Below are 21,715 nucleotides of genomic sequence, written 5' to 3'. Positions count from 1 at the left end.
TTTGAATATAGAATCTGTGCTTTTAACCACTGTGATATGGGGTTGTGGGGAAGTGGCTTCAGCCTATTGCATCAGGAGGCTCAGCCCCACTGTCTAGAGCCTCTGTGACCATCCGCCACCACACCTCATCCCCATCTAGACAGAGGGGCAGTATCCACTCTGAGACCCTTTTAAAGACGTCGGCTTATTTCACCCCCACATTCCTGAGAGGTGGTCTCATTTTACGCATGGGAAAACCACAGCGCTGAGAGGGAAGACTCCTTAAGGTGACATGGGAGGAGGCGCAAACAGAGCTCCATCTGGGGGCTTTAATTCGAGCAAGCCGCATCTACTCTCTCTCTAGTTAAACTAGATGTAATTTTTAAAAATAAACTTTATTTTATTGTTACTATTATTATTTTTTGGCCACGTGACTTATTGGATCTTAGTTCCCCTGCCATGAATTAAACCTGGGCACTCTGGCAGTGAGAGCTCAGAGTCCCAATCATTGGACAGCCAGGGAATTCCCAACCTAGATGCCCTTTTATTCTTCAAGACGGGAATCAGCACCCTCCAAGGCCAACTAGGTTCTATTCAAACCTCGCGTGCCCATTGGAACAGCCCCCTGGGGCGGGGCACAGGTAGGCCACCTGAGTGGCGGCTGTCTGCTCCAATGAATGGCCTTCTTCGTCCTAGCTCCTCTCCCCACCACACCCCCCCACCCCCAGCAGGGAGAAACTGCGGGGTGAGTCTCTTTGTGGACTTTATGTGACACTCACGCGCTCACCAGTTCCTAGTAATGCTGAAGATAAGCACGGGTCCCGCCCCTCCGTCAAGCCCTCAGGGCTGGGGTCCTCCTCCGTTCTTACTTGCCTTCCCTCCCCATCTGAAAGGGGCGAGGCGAGATGGTGGTGAAATAAAATCAAAGGGCAGCCCGTGAGGTCCTGGAGAAGCTTGCAGACACAGTACAAGAAGGAGCAAAATGTCCCATGAGGAGGACCCTGGTGTTTACTGAGCACCTGTTGCATGCCTGACATGGGATAAATCCCGGTTCCAAATTGACCACGGAGCTAGATATGTATTAACCCAAATTCTACAGAGGAGGAAACTAAAGTTCACGGAAGTGAACTGAATGAACTTCCATCGACCTGAGTGGAATTCTGCCCCGTGCCAAAGCCTCTTTCGTCTACCTTGCTTTCTCTAGGATTGAGGAAATCGTGGAAGACTTCTTAGAGGAGGTGATGTTGCAAACTCATCCTTGAGGAAGGGTGCAAAGAAATCCATCCCATGGAGAAGAGGGAGAAAGACGTGAAAGGGTATTAGTGGCTAGGGAACAGTGTGAATAAGGCCAGAGGTTTTTAAGTGGGAAACGGAGGCGAGAAAGGCTGTGGATAGAGCAGGAAATGGGGATGGAAGACCTTCCATTTGTGAAGGGCCCTGAATGCCAGGTGAGTAGGGTGAACACTGGGGAGGCCTGGGCTTCAGTTGGTCCATCTATCAAATGAGGGTCTCGGACCAGCTCACTTCAGGCCCTCCCAGAAAGGGTTCAGATTCCTCTAGGTCCAACTCTGGACTGGCAGAATGGGGAGTGGCTGGAACAGCTTATGGGCCAAGGGTAATATTTTGCTCCAGTCTCTGAGTCTGAAAATAAATATTTTTACCAAGCTGGCAGTGCCAGATCCCTGCATTTCCCTGGCTTCCCCTCCCCCAATCCAGGGTCCTGCAGAGAAAGCCCAGTCCTGGGGTCAAGAGGCAAGAGGAGTGATGGGTTTTACACCCAGCTGCAGCCCAGGCAAAGTTTTCTTTCCCTTGGAGCCTCAGTTTCCTCATCTGCACAATGGGGGAGTTGTGGCCTGAACTTTCTACGCCCTCTCCCTATTGGCTAGACAACATACAATTCCAAGACTTCCAGGGAGACCCCACCTTGGGAATGTGTGCACAAGTGGCTGTAAGTCCAGTCAAGGCCAAGGCCGTGGGCCTCTCCGAGGTCCAGAGGCTGCTGGGCACTGGGAGGGGGGTCAGAGCTGGGCCTGCGCTTGGGGTCTCACTGCCTCGTGAGAGTAGGGGGAGAGAAGGTGTTTGGACTCTAAAAGTTGTAGAGCGACTTCCTTTGTGGCCCAGCAGCCTTCCAATGCAAGGGGGTGTGGGTTTGATCCCTGGCCTGGGAGCTAGGATCCCACATGCCTCGAGGCCAGAAAAACAAACCATAAAACAGAAGCAATATTTAATAAATAAACGTTGTAGACAGAGAACCCTCACCTGCAGTTCGGCATGTGGAAGAGGTGGTGAGGGGGTACAGCATGAGAAGACAGGAAGGCAGGCGGGACTCTGAGGATTTTGCTGGGGAAAGGTCACGCAGGAGAGGCTGGAGCCCAGGGGGCCTGGAGAAGAAGAACGGGTTCTTGCTGGGGTTGGCTGGACCCAAGGGCTGTGACCCTCTCTCTCCTGGGCAGAACTGGAGGCCGCCACGGTCATGGCCTGCAGCCCCAGGAGTGGGGCTGGGGATCTGTTTGGCAAACCAGTTTGGCAAGCCTGTCTCCTCCGTGATGTCATCCAGCGGTTGTATTCTCTGCATGACAGGGTCAGATAAACGTCTGGGCTTGGAGGAGAAGGGGGCCTGGGTCCAGGTGCTGAGGGATGGGGAAGGAGTGACTCTTCAGTGTAGGAAACTGGGAGGCAAGTGAGCCCTGGGAAGGAAAAGTGGGCCTGAGACACCCACTGGGCTGTGATGAACCCCAGGAGACCAGCCTCACGGACAGAGGAGAGGGTTCTGGTTGGGCCAGCCTGGACTTCCTGTGACTTCCGGGAGTTCCCTGATGCCTGGTGTCATCTAGGCTTATCGCAGGGGCCCAGTATAACTGCTGGTCAGTGGGTTGGAACCATGAAAATAAATGAGTGGTAGTTTTATTTTTACTACGAACCTTATGACTTGAACCCCGGGAGGTAGAACTCCATCATATACGGAAGAGGAGACAGGCTCAGCAAGGCCAAGTCACACCAGCACCTCGCACAGGATTAGAACCCAGAACCCTTGATCTGAACCACAGTACCCTGCCACCTACCATCGGGATCTCTGCCCACATGGTGCCTTACATGTTTCTTAACTGCTTGTGAGCACAGCAGCTGAATCACAGCGTCACAGAATCCTAGATGCCCACCTCATGGTCTAGGTCAGTATTCAGTCCTAGAGAGGCCAAGGAATAGGCTTCAGGTCACACAACAGTTTGGAGGTGGAACTACTCCGTACCCCAGATCCTCACCCTCCCCAAATCCTTGTTTCTCCCTCCGGGCCTGGCACACCCAAGCATGGAATAGTAGTAATTAGCACATATGGAGTCCCTATATGTGCCATTCGGTCATTTATCATCAGCACAGCCGTGAGAGGTATGTGCTAAGATTATATCCATTTTACAGATAAAGAAGCTGAGGCTCAGGGACTTCCCTGGTGGTCCAGAGGTTAAGAATCTTCCTTGCAATGCAGGGGACACGTGTTTGATCCTTGGTCAGGAAAATAAGATTCCACCTGCCGTGGAGCAAGTAAGCCCATGTGCCGTAACTCTAGAGAGTCCGTGTGCTACAATGAAGGATTCCACATGACCCAGCGAAGATCCTGCATGCTGCAATTAAGATCTGACACAGCCAAATAAAATAAATGAATATTAAATAAAAGAGAGAAACTGAGGCTCAGAGAGGGGAAGTCATTTGCCCAAGTTAACACAGCATGTTGGTGGTAGGGCTGGAATTTGAACCAATTCCTTGGTGGACCCAAGAGGCCTCACTGGAGGTACGAAGACCTCTGGACAGGAGGGTGGATGGCCCCTTTGCAGGCTCCCAGGTAAGCGGTGTCCAATTTATAGTTTCCACACAGGCCTGGCCTCCCTGGGGCGGGCAGAAAAGTGCTGAGGCTGTAGAAATGCTCTGAACCTTCCCAGAGGAGGCGGCCACGGTGGGAGGGAGCGTTTGGTTCGGACCTCAGAGCCAAGTGTAGACGTGGCGGCTGGGCCCGCTGCAGGCGAGGGAGGGCAGGCGGGGTGGGGCCCCAAATCCAACCGGCCTCCCAGCAGCGTTCCCAGCCATCCGCCAGCCAGGCCCGGCCCTGCCCTCCCTTCTAGCTCCTCATCTGGATTTGAGATGAGGACGCTGGGCCTAATAAAAGCAGAATGGTAGCAAAGGCAGGGCCTGGAACCACAGCCAGTGAGAGGCTGGGATCCCCCATCATCTCATGCTGGCCTGGAACAGGTTTCTGAATATTTAAAATAATAGCAACTGCTTATGAAGTAGACACCTGTACCAGGCATTGTGCTAAGGTCAGCCCACAGGAACTCATTTATTCACCATGATCACCCCAATAAGATAAGACTCTTATTAGCTCTGTTTGGTGATAGAGAAACTGAGGCAGAGAGAGTTAAGCAACTTGCCCCTGATGGTTATAACAGCGTCTTACTGCTAAGCACACACGTGTCCGTCCCGGGCTCCACGCTAAGCACTTTCCATGTGTTTTCCCATTTGAGGAAAAGGCATGAGGCATCCTAGGCAGATCAGCATTTTGTTTAGATGAAAAGAAATGAGATCCAGAGAGAAAAGGGACTTACCTGAGGTCACATGGCTGCAAGGGGCCACTCAGACCCAGGACGCTAATACTAGAGAGTGTAAGACCTTGGCTTCTGAAATCAAGACAGACCTAAGTATGCTGGTGACATCACGGATCCTTTGCTGTGTGGCCTCGGCAAGTCATATCACCTGCCTGAACTTCTGTTTTCTCCTCTGTGAAATGGGGGTTTGGTTGACATGATACTAATACCACCTGCTGGCTATTAAGCCCACCTTGGGAATAGTAGATCATTTACGTCATTCGTTTAGTTTGTGCATGTGCTGTGCTGTGCTTAGTCGCTCAGTCGTGTCCTACTCTTTGCAACCCCATGGACTCTAGTCCGCCAGGCTCCTCTGTCCATGGGGATTCTCCAGGCAAGAATACTGGAGTGGGTTGCCATGCCCCGCTCCAGGGGATCTTCCCAACCCAGGGATCGAACCCAGGTCTTCCACATTGCAGGCTGATTCTTAACCATCTGAGCCACCAGGAAAGCCCAAGAATACTGGAGTGGGTAGCCTTTCCCTTTTCCAGGGGAACTTCCCAACCCAGGGATCAAACTGGGGTCTCCTGTATTACAGGTGGATTCTTTACCAGCTGAACTATCAGAGAAGCCCCTAGTTTGTGCATACCCTCATTCAGTTCTCACAACAGCCCCCTGTGGTTTGCAGCTTTTCATTCAGTGTGGTCAGCAACTTTGGCATCTCCTAGGAGCTTGTTGGAAATGCAGAATCTCAGGCCTTGCCCCAGACCTACTGGATCAGGATCTGTGTTTTAACATGACTCTCAGGGGCATTCATGTGCACACCGTGGTTTGGGTTCATGGCCACAGGAATCATCTGGGTGATGAGGGTGGGGAGGTGTCCCTTATATCTGAATGTTCCTAGAAGAGCTCCTGCCTCCAGGAGAAAGACATTCCCCAGGGTCCACTGAGGACAGGTCAGTGAAATCAGCAGTCTTGGGCGGCTTTACTGATTCTTGCTTAGGTGCTGGCTGGGCAGGAGTCAGCCCACAGCAGCCTGCTCCTCACGTAGGAGATGGGCCTGGGAAACCTGGCTTGTGACCTGCCAAGGAGGAAACTACTCAGGATTCTGGAGGTAATCCACTATACACTGCTGGATTCCTACTTAAGGGACTTTTTTTTTTTTTTTTTTTTTTTTTTTGTGGACCACTTTTACAATCTTCATTGAATTTGTTACAATATTGCTTGTTTTATGTTTTGGGTTTTTGGCCTGGAGGCAAGTGGGATCCTAGATCTGTGATCAGGGATCGAACTCAAACCTCCTGCATTGGAAGGCAAAATCTTAACCACTGGACTACCATGGAAGTCTGGGGGACTCTATTTTGAAGGGCTCATCTGCTTGGCTGAAGGAAGGCAGAAGGTGGCCTGGGTGGATGTTGGAGCTGGGACCTTCACTCCACCTGTTCCTATCCAGGCAAGCAGTTCCTTAAAAAGCTGCCCTCAGGGCATAGACTGGGACCAGCCATATTGACTTGGCCCCGTAGGAGTTCCAAAGCACCTTCACCCTTTATCCCTTTTGATCTTCATCACAATCTTATACAAAATATGTAAATAAACAAAAAGAACAAAACCACCAGTTAAGCATGGAAGTTTCCTGCCTTTAAAAAAGGGTGAAGTGCAATCCCAGGAGTGTTGCTACTTGTACCTCCGTCTTAGTTTGTTAAAATTCTGTTCTCAAAGGTGCTGTTGGATTAAGAGGGTCAGGGGTGAGTCCATTCTTTCACATTATGAAGTTGTTCATTTAAAGCATGCCTGTGTAGATCTCTCAGTAAGACACAAGTATCCATGCAGGCTTATTCAGTACTCTCTGGAGCTCAAGAGTTTCCCTTTAAGGGCCAGAGTACATTGGAGGAAGCCAATTCCTACTTCTGCCATGATTTCTGCCGTTGGAGAAGGGATCTCCTGCCTGCCATCTTCAGGACCCAGGCATTGCTCAGTACCACGAGGCAGCTCCCCAAATTGCAGACAGACGCTTTAGGAGGAAACTGTCAGTCTCTACAAGGCTCGCCTTGTGTATCCAAAACTTACTAAGTGACATCATAAGTAAGGCTTGGCAAATAGGATGAGGGAGCCTGACCACTGAGGACAGACAGAAGCCTGCAGGCATAGATGCAAAAGGGTGTTGAAAGAGTTTGTTGCTCGGTCATGTCCAGTTTTTTGTGACCCCATGGACTGTAGCCCATCAGGCTTCTCTGTTCCTGGAATTCTCCAGGCAAGGAATACTGGAATCAGTATCCATTTCCTTCTCCAGGGGATCTTTCCTACCCAGGGACTGAACGCAGGTTTCTTGCATTTTGGGCAGATTATTTATCATCTGAGTCACCAGGGAAACCTCCAAGCAGAACGGAAATGGACACTGCCAGCAGGCAGAGGTGAGGACAGAGCTGAGTGCTTTGAAGAGAGAATGAAAAACCCCAGTTAGCTTTATAGAACACTTTCATAAGCATGGTCCTCCTCCAGCCTCAGCAGCCCTGAATGGTAAAATTTAATCATACCCAATTCACAAATGAGGATCCTAAGGTCCTGCAAGATCATTGAGCTATACTTAACCGAGCCATGTATCTTAGACCTGTGCTTGTACATAATGAGTGAATAGTTGACGTTTGTTGAATAAAGTAGAAAATGTGCATTACATAGCACCTTTAAAAAGAACTGTAGGGATTTCCTTGGCAGTCCAGTGATTAAGAAGCTGCACTTCCATTTCAAGGGGCACAAAGATCCCACGTGCTATGCACTGAGGCCAAAAAATGAATAAAAAGAATTGCAAATGATGAGAACTTTACATTTTTAGATAGTCTTAAGTATCTTCCCACCAGATACTAATTACAAAGATACCCTTTACTATAGAGAAATTTCCTTAAAACAAACGAGATATATATATATATATGTATATATATATACATATATATATATATATCAGTTATAAAAAAGAACAAAATTTTCTCATTTGCAGGAACATGGATGGACTTGGAAGTCAATACACTAAGTGAAATAAGTCCAGCAAAGGTTAATACTGTATGATGTTAGGTGTATGTGGAATGTAAAAAATATACCGGGGCTTCCCTGGTGGCTCAGACAGTAAAGAGTTTGCCTGCAGTGTGGGAGACCTGGGTTTGATCCCAGGGTTTGGGAAGATCCCCTGGGATACCTGCTCTAGTATCCCTGCCTGGAAAAGTCAATGGACTGAGGAGCCTGGTGGGCTACAGTCCATGAGGTCACAAAGAGTCGGACATGACTAAGTGACTAAAATATATATATATATATATATATATATATATATATATATATGTTAAACAAAAAAAGAAGCGGACTCACAGATATAGAGAACAAACCAGTGGGTACTAGTCCGGGGACAATGTAGGGATGTGGGAGTGGGAAATACTGGGTGTAAGACAGGCTTTTAAGGATATATTGTACAAGACACGGAGAACATAGCTAATGTTTTGTAATAATTATAAGTGTAAAATTTATAATTATATAAAATTTTTAAAAAATTAGATAAACTATAAAAGTCTTGACAAAGTGACACATTAATATATAGCTCCTTTGGATGACACCTTCTCTACCAGTGCTCATTTTTTCTCTTCTAATTTGAGAGAATATTTCAAATCTCTGTATATTCCAGATTATTCTCACCTCAAAAGCCACCTCTCCCAAGAAGCTCTACATAATCTCTACAGACAGAGGTTGCGTCTTCCTTGAAATCCCACGACCCTGACTGGCACCTCTCTTAGGGCATTTATCACCTCATGGTGGAATTCTATGGTATCGTCCACCCAGCGCCACTGTCCAGCTCTTTTTCCTCTCTCCCTGACTCCAACCATGATGTTCTCACTGGGAGCCGCCATGTTGTTACAGATCACACTCCAAGCGACAGTTGATTGGTCTAGAGGGTAGACATCTGACTCTGTTGGGCCAATTGGACACTTAGTTCCAGACTAGAACTGAGTCCCTCCCCCACTGGAACTGAGAAGTTCATTGGTCTGTTCCTGGTTCCTGAGCCTTGAGATGTGAAATATGGAAGCCATTAGCCATCGTGTCCTCTGACACATGGAGAAACTCTGTCTACAGCTAGAGAGAGAAGATGGCTAACACAGCAAAAGAAGGAGGGAGAGAGAGAGAGCTGGTTCCATCTGGCTTTTTTGTTTGGATTTGTGTTTGTTTGTTTTTGCTTAAGTAGCAGATTAACTTCTCACAATTTTGGAGACTGCAAAGTCTGAGATCAGGCTGCCAGCATGGTTGAGTTTTGGTGAAGGCCTACTTCTTGGATTGAGGCAGTAGCTTTCTGACTGTATTCTTACTTGATAAGAGCAAAGAGAGGACTCTGATTCCATCTGCTCTTGAAGTTTTCTATCATTTCCAGGAATAGTTGATTGGTTGGTTGGCCCTGCTGTCTACTAGGTAACTCTCAGAATCCAATCTTCTGATAAAATCCCCTTCCAATAAATCTTTATTAAGGTAGCCAGCATAGTTTTCTGTGGCTTTCAACCGAAAGATACGCAATGAGTATAACTACTCTGAGTTATTTACATAAATGTTTTATCTCTCCCACTCATCTGGAGATTGCCAAATGTCCATCTTAGATAACAGTTCTGCCTGGCCTGCTATTAGTGAGAAAACTAGGACAGTTACTTATAATTTTCAAAAATTACTAAATTCTGAGATTAGTCCTTTTTAAATTTTATGGTGACAGAAAGTAATGCTTTATTTTACCTTTTCTTTAATGTTCTTTGACAAATAACAAAGTGTTGGCAACTGTATGCCTCTTTCAGGGATGTGAAATCCCAGTCTGGGGAGCACTGTCCAGGTATTGATTCCTTTGGCAGGGCCCTTGCCTGGCTCCTCCCAAAGTTCCTGGCCTAGGCAGGGTAGGAGATGTCTCCAAAAATGAGTGAGATGAGCTAATGGGTTTAGAGAGCAGTCTGGTCTCCTGTCTGTGACAAGATGATCTGATTTAAAACTGTTACAGCTTGTTCATTCATTCTTTTATGATTTTTCAAAGGAAGCTTCATTTAAAAAAACTTTTGTATTTATTTTATTTTTGGCTGTGCTAAGTCTTCACTGCTGTGCAGGCTCTTCTCTAGTTGCAGTGCACGGGCTTCTCATTGCAGTGGCTTTTCTTGTGGAGCTTGGGCTCTAGGTGCATGGGCTTCAGTAGTCGCAGCACATGGGCTCAGTAATTGTGGCTCCTAGGCTCTAGAGCACAGGCCCAGTAGTCATGGCACACAGGCTTAGTTACTCCAAGGCATGAGCGATCTTCTCGGACCAGGGATCGAACCTGTGTCTTCTGCATTGTCGGGTAGATTCTTTATCACTGAGCCACCAGCGAAGCCCCCCCCCCCCCCCGCCCCAATTTCTTTGTATATTTGCATAATGCCTCTCTAGTCTTGTCTGACTTTTCCTTTTAAGTGGACATCAGATAATTTTCTCCTTTATCCTAATTGTCAAGGAATGGTGTGGCTAGGAGGAAAGCTCAGAACGAGCTCACTGTGGTGGGAGAAAACACTGGAAGTGAATTCAGACAGCACTGTAGTCCAACTCCGGCTTCCCCTCTGACTGGTTACAAGGTCTTAGGCAACCTGCTTCATTTCTATGAGCCTTGGTGTCCCCGTCTGTGAAATGGGAATGATATCTAGCCCACCTTCTGTACAGGACTGTTAGGGGCTGAGTAAGGCTTTGGCAGCAATTTGGGAATTGGACATGGAGGAAACAGGTACCAAGTGTTGTTTTACAGGAGCTGTTGGGGGCATTGGATAGGGAAATGATTAAGAAATAGAAATGGAATTCAGGGAAGTGCAGGGGAGTGGCAAAGGGCTTCTAGCTAGTGCTGGCTCTGTCTGTTACTTGTATATGACCTCACCTCTCTGTGCCTCAGTTTCTTTATCTGGAAATGCAGGTCCCACTGTCAGGAAGTAACTCTTCCTGATCCTTCACACAGGGCATCGAAGTATGCGGACAGCTGATTGGAGAGAAAGGAGCACTCTGAGGGGGCGGGGGGGGGGTGGAGTCTGCATGCGGAAGGCTTGCAGTTAGGAATTACTGGATGAGAAATACTGGTCTCACGTGTTTCGTTTCATGGGGACAATCATAAGATTGGTTTGGCCAAAAAGCTTGGTTATGGAAAAACTTGAACGAACTACTTACTTTCTTTTCAGCCAGCCCAATACTTCTCTATTGTGATGAGAATTAAACAAGATAATGCAGGCAGAACACTTAGCACAGGCTGGCACATTGCAGACTCAATAACGATGCTTGTCCTTACTGCTCGTTTTATTTTACAGATAAGGAAAATGGAGCCTCCAAGAAGGTGTTGTGGCCAGCCCAGGCACACAGCCATCAGTAGTCGAGCAGGATTTGAATCCACGTCTTCCTGACTCTAGAGGCCAGGCTCTGAACCACTGTGCTACAGTCACCCCATTGTGGGGCCTCTACTCCCGACCCCAGCTGCTGGCCTGACTCAGCAACTGTGGGTGGCCTCGCTCCAGCGCGTGGGCAGCAGCGCCAGTGAGAAGCCTCCCGGTTCCTTGAAAACCAAATATGGCCAGGCCGGGCCCTCGGAGGCCCGACCCCAGGCTGCGCCTGCTCCGGCCTGCTCCTCTGTGCTGTGGGGCCCTGCTTGCCGTGCAGCCTCCTGGCTCTGCCCCAGAGGACTCTGGGAGAGCCCCCATCTGGATCCCCCTCGTCATAGGATCTTGCTGAGCAAGTTTCTGAAGGAGAAACACACGAGACCAGTGTCTCCTCTGTGCTGTGGTGATTCCCAGCTCCAAGCCTTTGCTCACACAGTCCTCTCCGCCCGGACTTCTTCTCCCTGTCTAGCCAGCTCTTATGAATTCTTTGGTGCCCAGAGTGAGCTGTCAGGACCTGTGTGACCTGGAGTAAATCTCTCATCCTCTCCATCCATCCATTCACCCATCCTTCCATCCAGTGGGCACTTCCCAGGTGCCAAGCATTTTGACATATAGTCGCTCCTTCCAGACTAAGAAGCTCCTTGAGAATTGCAGACCAGAGGTAGAAGATAATTGTTCAACTCATATCCATAGGCCAAGTCTTGTCCATACCATAGTCCTGGCGAGGCTCTTATCATGATCACCCCCTTTTCACAGTTGGAAAGACTGTACTCAGACAGTTCAGTTCAGTCACTCAGTCATGTCTCACTCTTTGCGAATTCATGGACTGCAGCATGCCAGGCTTCCGTGTCCATTACCAACTCCTGGAGCTTACTCAAACTCATGTCCATTGAGTCACTGATGCCATCCAACCATCTCATCCTCTGTCATTCCCTTCTCTTGCCTTCAATCTTTCCCAGCATCAGGGTCTTTTCCAATGAGTCAGTTCATTCCATAAGGTGGCCAAAGTAGCAGAGCTCCAGCTTCAGCAACAGTCCTTTCAATGAATATTCAGAACTGACTCCTTTAGGAATGACCGGACTCCTTGCAGTCCAAGCAACTCTCAAGAGTCTTCTCTGACACTATACTCAGACAGTGGATGTCCAAAGGTCTCAGCAGAGGGGACTTCCCTGGCGGTCCAGTGGTTAAAGAATCTGCCTTGCAATGCAGGGGACGAGGGTTCAATCCCTGGTCGGGGAATTAAGATTCCACATGCTGAGGAGGTAACAACCCACAGGCTACAACTAGAGAGTCCGTGCACTGCCATTAAAATCCCATATGCCGAAACTAAGACTCGACACAGCCGCATAAATAAATACATATTTAAAACAAATCCACCCCCCACCCCAGACTCAGCAGAGGTGAGTAGAGGTGAGGCTTGAGTCCTGACCTGTTGGACCCTGGAGGCCAAATTCCTGACCACTTAGGCAGTACTGCCCACTCCCCTTGGAGGGCTGGATGGTGGTGAGAGTTGGGTTCTGGGGAAGGGCTGGGACCACTTCTCCCTCCGTCCCTGGCTCCCGAGTAGTCTCCTCAATCCAGTGCCTTTCCAGTCCAGAGGCAGCTGTTCCTCCCCTGCCTTCCCAGCTCAGCCCCTCTGTGACCAGAGGTGGTCTGACACCTGCCAGGGTGGCAGGGGGAGGATTAATGTTTTTCCCTTGCCTCCCCCTGACTGAGACGTTGAGAATGCCTATCCCATCTCAGCATTCCAGGTGGTGCTAGTGGTAAAGAACCCACCTGCCAATGCAGGAGACATAAGAGATGCAGGTTCAATCCCTGGGTCGGGAAGTTCCCCTGGAGGAAGGCATGGCAACCCACTCCAGTATTCTTGCCTGGAGAATCCCATGGACAGAGGAGTCTGGCGGGCTTTAGTCCATGGGGTCACAAAGAGTCAGACACGACTGAGTAAGCACACACAGCATGCACGTCCCTTCTCAGAGCCTACAAAGTCCTTTTCAAGATCACCGTTTCACCTCAGCCCTGCAGGGGAGGCAGGGCAGGGAGGCCCTTCCTCATAGCTCCACTGGGGGAACTACAGCCCCAGCACATCAGGGGGCGGCCTGGCTGCGCCTGAAATCTTTTGCTTCAAGGAATGGAGTATGGAATTGTCTGCTAGATCTTTCCCCAAGCCATGGTCTGAGGTACTGAAGAGCCTGACAGAGATCCCAGCTCTGCTAGCCACCAGCTGTGCGGCCTTGTGGGAGTCACTTCACCTCTCTGTGCTTCAGTCTCCTCCTCTGAAACACGGGGGCAGTGCAACTTAGCATGCACGCGTGCTCGTACCCATCTGAGAGAGGCTGGGAGGCTGAAATGAATGAATGCTCGCGAAGCACATAGCCTGGAACGTGGTGGGTGCTCAGACAATGAGGTGATTATTGTTCTAAGTGCCTAACATGGCATATCAGATCAGGAGGCTCATCCAGGCCAAGGGTAATAGTCCCTAACATTCCTTTATCATTGCTGTGTACCAGACTCGTTCATCAGAACAACATCGCTATAATTCAGTGCTTCAGGGAATGGAGTATGGAATTTTCTGCTGGATCTTTCCTGAGGCCATGATATGAAATGCTGAAGAGTCTGACAGATCCCAGCTCTGCTCCCCAACCAGCTCTGCAGCCTTGTGGGAGTCACTTCACCTCTCTGAACCTCAGTCTCCTCCTCTGAAATATGGGGGCAGTGCTAGCAGCCATCCGAAAGAGGTTGGGAGGATGAAATGAACTAATTTTACAGACGGGGTAACTGAGGCTCAGAGAGGGAAAATGACTCACCCTAACTTCCTGCCCAGTGAGGGGAAGAGCCTGAGCATGGACTCAAGTCTGTGTCTACAACATCAGCTTGGATCCACTGTGGTGGATTCTTCATCGCCCTCACGCTAAGGCCCAGAAAGGGAAAGAGAGTTACTCGGGGCCCCACAGCAGTTGAGGGTGGGTCAGACCACATTGCAGAGGGCTTTTCCATTCTGGCAGCTCCACATGGGTCTGGATAATTCTCCAGCCCTAGGGCTAAAAATAATACATTCACAGTCCTCAGAACTCAGGTCTGGGGGTCTCGTCCACAGTCTCAGGTTGCCCCCCCAGATCCCATCTTCCCAAGAAACCCCATGATCATCCCTTCCCCACCCCCAGCTTTCCACATGGACCCCCCATTTGAAAAAAAAAATCAGCTGAAACTTTGGCCAAAGAAAACTTATTGATGCCCACAAACCAGCCAGCCAGGGAGGAGGCTGCCCTGGAATGTTGGAGGGGGTCATCAAGCTGTTTGTGAGCTGGCCAGCCAAGAAATAGGAGCAGCTACCATTTTTGGGGAAAGCCATAACTCCCTCTGTGGGAAAGGATCCAGGGCAGGCCAACTCAGAGGCTCTGGCCTCAGTTTCCCCATTGTCACCACCATGGCATTTATGGAGTCTGAATAACTTCAGCTATTGATTCAACAAATATCAGTTGGGTGCTTGCTGTGTGCCAGGCACTGAGCTGGCTGCTTGGGGGCACAGTGGGGTGAGAGCTAAGCCCTGTCCTTCAGGACTGACTTTCCAGCAGAAGGCAATCTCTCGGTAAGTCTCTTAAAGAACCAGAGCCTGGTGGCCCAGGCCCACAATGCTAGATCAATACTCTTGGGTCTGGATGGGTTTCAGAATTCAGAATTTTGGGGGATCTTAAATGGTGATTGGGTGGGGTCTGGGCCCACTCATTCCAATCAAACATACAGATATTGCTGTAGTGAGAAGTGTGAGCATTGACAACTGAAAGTTCTACACAGCTTCAGTCCATTTGGGTCAGATTTTGCCTCCAAATGAGTTTTCTTGGAGTCTACAGAAAAGCTCTTGGTTGTCTAGGTGTTCTGGACTATGGTGTGGAAGGTAGGTGTTAAGGACCTGATTCCTCTCCCCATTATACAGATGAGAAAACTGAGACACAGGGCAGAGGAATCACATACCCAAGTTCTTGGAGCAAACAAATGGTGGGTGGGAATGCAGGTCTCAGTGACTCTAAATTTAGAGCTTGCCACCGCCAGGGACCCTGCCTGGGAGAGAAGCGAGGATGGAGGAGAGAAGGTTCCTTGGCTCAGCCTCCACGGCCCAGCAGCCAGTTCTGCCAGGAAGGAGTTAAGCCCCACCTGGGCCTCGGCCAGGCCTCTGCACCACGTCTCCTTGCAGGGCCTGCCTGTCTGGGGCCTGTTTACCAGGCCGCACTTGCATCACCAGCTTCAACGTGCAGTGCAAACACACTCACATTCTTGGGTCATGAGAAATGCACAGTTGCGGTGACATCATGCCCAGAGAGGAGGTTTTTGCCAGCCTCCTCCTGCCCATAGTCAGAGCTGTTTAATTAGCACTCGTAACTGGAACTCTTGTCTTCCTATAAAAACCAACTGGAGGAACTCTCATGGGTGGGGGTGATGGGGGTTGGAGAGTGTGTGTGTGTTTTAAGGGATAAAAATAGCCCATCTGGGACTCCTTTTGGGGTATTTGTAAGTATTAATGCATCACTGTTTATATTAAATCTATGTCACTCTGGACATTTTTGTCTGAATTTGGCTTGGAGATGGGACCAGAGAAACCACCCATGTCTTTTTGTTCCCTCTAGTTTTTCCTTTTGGGAGGGAGACACGTAGGCCAAGTGAAAGGGCCCTTGGAGACCATTCAGACCAACCCTTCATTATACAGCCAAGGTAAGGGAGGCCCAGAGAGGGCAGGGCCTTCCCTGATGTCACACAGCAAGTTTCCATGTTCCTACACCCTTTACACGCATTTTGCAGCACTGCCCTCAACCCCCAACTTTGGTTTTGTGAGTTGGCTTTTCAGGGTGTTGAGAAGACAGGTGTTTCTGGCTAGAAACTTCCTGGGTGTGTTTGAGATTAGAGTGGAGGTGATGGTGGTGGTGGTGGTGGGAACAGAGAAGAGTGACTGGGACACAGGAGACCTCAACCTCCCCCACCTGCCTCCCCAATAAAACCTCATCCAGGCTTTGAAAGGCTGTTCCTCTCCCTAGACAATCCCAGTCTCCTTTTGCCCAAGAAATACTCTCATTGGCCTCCTTTCATGACTATTGAAGACTTACTTCCCACAGAGGAGGTGCTAGAATTCTAGCAAATGAAAATAGAAAACACTCAGTTAAGTCTGACTTTCAGACATACAAAAAATAGTGTTTTCATACAAATACATCCCATGTGATTTTTTTTTTTTTTTTGCCATACTGCATGACTTGTGTAAACTTAGTTCCCCAACTAGGGATTGAACTTGCAACCCTTGGCAGTGACAGCAGGGAGTCCTATTCAAGGGAATTCCCTGTCTCATGCATACTGAGACCGAGAGTTATCTGGCAGCCCTATTTTCTTCCATCCTTAACATCATGACTGTGGCTGACACTCTCAATCATCTTCCCATCAGCCTTCCTTCTCCTTCCTCATTAACTGAGCCCTGATTTTGTCTGGAGCGGCATTGTGTCCCAGGTGGTGAATCATATGTGTATAAGCTAGTCCTGACAACTCTGGTCTCCTTTGCTTTCCCAAATTCCCCTGCAGTCAAGGATGATCTGGTGACTGCAAGTTTCTTGACACCTTCCTTTTCAAAAAGAAGTTCACTCCCTCTCCTTGAATATAGGCTGGACTTCCTGACTCATTTCAAAGAGTGACTTCCAAGGCTAGGTCACAAAAACCATTGTTGCCCTGCTCTCTTTGATGACTCACTCTGGGGGGAGTTAGCTGCCATGTTGTGAGAACACTCAACAGCCCCGTGGAGAGGCCCATGTGGGAAGAACTAAGTCCTCCCGCCAATAGCCAGCATCAACATGCCAGGCTCACGGGTGAGTGGCTCCAGCCCCAGTCAAGCCTTCAAGTGATTACAGTGTGGGCCAATATTTTGACTGCATCATGAGCCAGGGAGATACTTGTATTAATCATAGTTTTAATTTTTATGCTTTATGATGTTTTAATATCTTTGGGAACTTTGGAGTCTGGGAAGAGACTGCCCCTCCCAAGTCCAGCTCATTCCTAGAGACAGTAAACAGCTTGTCAGTGAGCCTACTTTTCATGCACAAACCAACCAACTTTGAGTCCATACCCACAACTACCTCCTTATCTAACTGTCACATACCAAACCAATATTTCCCCTGCTGTAAGTCAACCCAGGGAGGGCCAGGCACTGGACAATGAGGGGCAGTCGCTACGCCCCCAAAGCCCACTGGAATTACTCAAGCTGGCCGGTCGCAAGCTGTTTACTCTGCCCTGCTTTGCCCTCTGCACAGAAACCCCAGTAAAGGCCGTGCCCGTGAGCTTCTCTTCCCTTTCTGCCTCCTGCCTGACACGGGTGCTTCCCCCGGGGCCCCTCACAGCACCTCCACCTTCTGTTTCTAGGGGCTCTGTAGGTAACACTCAACTGTTCTTTCAGTGGCATTTACTCCCCATGTTGGCAGCCAGTTACCTTTAAAAACTGAGTCAGGCACAGACCACTCCTGAGAGATCCTTATCTAGAACCACCCCATGAAGCCATTCCTGGATACTTGACTCACAGAAACTTCTAGAGATGGTAGATGTTTACTGCAGCAGCTAGGTTTTGGGTAATTTGTTTTACAGCAGTGGATTACTAATGCAGATGGTCATGTGACCTAGTTCTGACGCAAGAGAAAACGTGCCGAGATGCTTCTAGGAAGCTTCCCTGATAAAAGAATCGGAAGGAAGAGAAGAACTCAGGGGAATGGTTACAAGGCTGATGGTTACAGAAGTGATAGCCATCCTGGGACGATGAGGTTCTCAAATATAACGATGAAGGAGTGAAAAAGTAGGAAGAATCCATGTCTTTTATGACATCATTAAGCTGCTGGAACAACTCTGTGGTCTCCTGCATCCAGATTTGTAGACAAGAAAACAATCAATATTAGAGTAGGAAATGGCAACCCACTCCAGTATTCTTGCCTGGAACAAACTATGGGTAGAGGAGCCTTGGCGGGCTACAGTCCATGGAGCCCCAAAGAGTCGGATGTGACTTAGTGACTGAGCACAAACAATAAATACTTTTGTAGTTTGAGCCACTGTGTCCTACAACTTGCAGCTTAATGCATCTCTAACTGATAGAATGTGCATGCCCAATAGCATCTCACTTCGTGGGAGTAACTTTATTCAATGACTTCATTATCTAGAATCTGAAATGGACCGAAAAGGATATCTGAGCACCAAAACCAGCATCACAGTGTCTACACCAAGTTTACTCTTAGGCAAGCTTTCTGCATCTTCACTCATGGCCTTTTAACTTTTACTTTTCATATGTAATAACAAGCTTTCCCCCCCCTTATTTTGTGGCTGCACCACATGCATATGGGATCTTTTCTTAGTTCCCTGAAAAGAGATCAAACCCGTGCCCCCTATGGGGAAGGATAGACTCTTAACCATCGGGCCACCAGGGAAATCCCCCTAACAAACTTTTCCAGGGCACGTTCCCAGGCCATAGCTTGGAAATCAAATTCAATTCCATAATCAATCATCTGCTACATACAAAGCCCTGCAAGAGTCACCATGTATGCAAAGATGAGTTTCAAGCTGGAAAGCAACAGGATTCAAACTTGAGCTGCAATGTAGAGATTGCAGCAAGCCTGGAAAAAAGAAAAGAGAACACTTTCTAGTGGAGTGTCAATTTATTAAGGAAGCATATATTTAAAATTACTTCCCATGGAAAATTCCATCTACAGGGCAAATCACTCTAACTTTTCTTATTTGTTGCTAATACTGGTTTCCAAAATACTTGTCTGTTTTGACTTTCTGAACCCCGTAAAAGTTTTTAGAAATGAAATAATGTGCCAGGCCTGAGTTCTGAGGAGATGCAGCAGTTCTAAGCTATGCTGAAGCACGATTATTCTGCCTCTAGACCACATAGAATCTAAGGCCCGGGGGAAGAAAAGGAACAGCTCAGTAAACTAGGGGCAGAGTGAGGACTAGAACCCAGGACTGTGTATTTTCCCTTTCTTCGGGCAATGAGGAAGGCAATGCTGATTCCTTCAAACCACTCAAAAATTTCCTCACAAGAGGAGCAGAGCCTTGACCCAGTGCTGCGAGCTCCCCTGGGGTCAGGAAGCTCTGCCTCTCCAGGATTTCCTGTGTGTGGGAACGAAACAGGATGAGCAGATAAATCCTCTGAGGCTTATTTGCAAGTGTGTGAAGCCTTCTCCTTGGTGAATCTGCAGCAGCCCTGGCCAAGTGGAGCAACCCGCTGATGTGTTTGGTGTGTTTCTAAAAGTAATAAAAAAAAGATGACCGGCACCATGAAGCGCAAGGCTGGGCGCGGTGGGGGGAAGAGCACGGGTCACTGGCCTGCCCTGGAGAGCAGCCTTGGTGTGCCTTCTCCCACAAATGGACTCTGGGACAAGCATTTAAGAGCAAGTAACCCATCTTGGAGGTAGTTCCAGGGGAACTTTGTAGGGGAAGGACGGAAGGTAGCCAGTAAAGAGAACATTATCCAGGCAGTTGCTGTGATGGGAAACCAGAGGTCAGGAACTCACAGGGTAGAGGAGCCTCACTTAGCCCAGCGCAGGGGCGAGGGAGCTGAGATACCCATCCTTTGCTGACTGAGGTCTGAGGCGTGGGGGTGGAGGGTGGGGTGAGTGAGAGGGGTAGGAGCCAACTCTCAGCGCACTTCCGGCTTGCCTGTGTGCAGACCTCCAAAACGCTCCTGGGTCCAGAACAATGCCCTTCCCCAAAAGCAGCCTTTGTTGAATCCTGTGACTGTCGGGGGATATGGGTGGTGTCTGCTCTGGGGTCTGAACAGTAATTGGTTTTACACTCACAGGAAAAGACAGACACAGGCCCAGGAGGCCTGCCTCCCCCTCCCTGTGTGAGGGCGTGGAGGGTGTGTACAGTGCAATAATGGGGGCTTCTGCCTGTCCAGGCCCCCGTCACCACTTTTTTCTCATACCCACTGCCACACACGCACCTGGTCTGCCTGAACATCCGCGTCTTCCTCTTCTATACACAGTGAGACCACATCTCCCAGCCTCCCTTGCGGTTAGGAGGGTCATGTGACTAATTCCAGCCAATGAAATGTGAGCAGAAGGGACACGCATTTCTTACAGACTTAGGCCACTGAAACCTTCTAGATACTCTTCTGTTTCTCCTTCCGTCTCAAGGCGACCTGGGAGGCCACGTGACGTGGGTGATGGGCTGTCTTCCGTGGTCCTGGGAGGAAGACGGTTTCACACAAATCACTGCACAAATGACTATTGCTAGTTAGCTCTAAGAAGGAGAGAGTTTAGGTGCCTTGGGCACTTTGGAGATCCAGGCAGAGGACACTGCATGGGCAAAGGCCTTGAAGCAGGAAGCAGGAAGCCAAAGTGAGCCTGTGTGACTAGAGGTAATGAGCAAGGGAGAGTGGCTTAAGAGGGAGATGGCTTAAGATAAAGAGTGGCTTGTATCATGATCCTTATACAAGATTCACGGGTTTGGGGGAACAGTTTAATGGGCATGGCCCAGACACCTCCTTGGCAGCCTCCTCACTCTCCCTGGGGGTAGAGCACCAGTTTAAGAAACCAGATTGTCAGACACTTCCCTGGTCCAGTGGCTGGGACTCTGTGCTCCCAATGCAGAGTGCTGGGATTCCATCCCTCCTCAGGGAACTAGATCCCACAAACCACAAGTAAGAGTTCTCATATCACAACTAAAGATACCACGTGCTGCATTTTCAATGAAGACTGAAGATCTCGGATGTGGCAACTAAGACCCTAGTGTGGCCAAATAAACAAAATAATTAAAAATATTTTTTTAAACAAGGAAACCAGATTATCCAAGGGGAGTCGAACATAGAAACTCAGAATCTAGGTGTACGTGTGGTTTGGATGGTCATGGGGTTCACAGGGCCCCATGTCTGGAGTCCCCTGTCCCAGAGTCAGCGCCCACTGCTTGGTCTGCGGTGGGGGAGGGGCTTTCCTGTCACCTCAGAAGATTGTTTGTGGGTCACAGGGCCTGAATTTGGTGAGTCTTGAAATCAGCTGGCCCAGGCCCTCTGGTGAGCCGGGTCTCTCTTATCGTATCTAGAGAGATGACTCCAATATCAACAATTTAGGCTCTTCTTACGGGTTAGCCTGGGAACCGCACCACATTGTTTGGCTAAACCTTGAGTAAGGACGGACTTAATAATGAACTGTTGGGCCAGCGCTACTTGCTTGACCTCCGGGGCTGTCTTTTGCCTGCCGCACCCTCTCCCCCAGAGCAGTGTCCTCTCGGGAAATGCAGCTGACCGGGCTGCATCCGTGGGAAGGCCTGGCCCTGCTGAGGCTGCAGGAAATGACCCTCTTAGCAGCCACGAGCTGTGATCCAGAGGACAATGACAGGGGGACGGAAGCCTGTTTGTCCCAGCTGGCTTGTCCCTTTGGGTGTGTGCCAGCTGCTGGAAAACACAGCCCTGAAGATTCAGTGAGGGAAAAAAAGAAACATTTTTAAGAGAACTAACAGACCCTCCTATGGGCTTTAGCCAACTTCAGAGGTGCTGAGGGGTTTTGTTTTCTTTATTGGTGTGTGTATGGGTGTGTGCTTTTAAAACACAAACAAGACATAATCAGAGAATCTAAGTTTCGGAAGGTGAGCTGTCCCACCCAGGCAGAAGGCCCCTGGTGGCATCTGTCTTCGTGTGGCTGGGTCCCGCCTCTCCACACTGCTGTTAATATCATCACTTGGCTCTGGCCACTGTCTCCACCCCATCTCCACTTACCACCTAGAATCCAGAGAGTTCTCAAATGCAAATCAGGTCAACCCCTCTTGGAC

The 21,715-nt window shown here is 49.0% G+C and overlaps 1 long non-coding RNA gene across 1 annotated transcript; it reads right to left on the bottom strand.

Moving 5' to 3' along the window:
* Window positions 1–17,364: 17,364 nt before the first annotated feature.
* On the bottom strand, window positions 17,365–19,932 carry LOC110123572 (uncharacterized). Its single transcript, XR_002309552.2, has 3 exons — window positions 19,893–19,932; window positions 18,481–18,558; window positions 17,365–17,810 (listed from the first exon to the last, which is right to left on the bottom strand). It is a non-coding gene; the product is annotated as an uncharacterized lncRNA (long non-coding RNA).
* Window positions 19,933–21,715: the final 1,783 nt, after the last annotated feature.

This window comes from Odocoileus virginianus, chromosome 12 (assembly GCF_023699985.2).
Source record: "Odocoileus virginianus isolate 20LAN1187 ecotype Illinois chromosome 12, Ovbor_1.2, whole genome shotgun sequence".
Classification (NCBI taxonomy): domain Eukaryota; kingdom Metazoa; phylum Chordata; class Mammalia; order Artiodactyla; family Cervidae; genus Odocoileus; species Odocoileus virginianus.
This window is presented reverse-complemented; position numbering and strand designations above follow the sequence as displayed.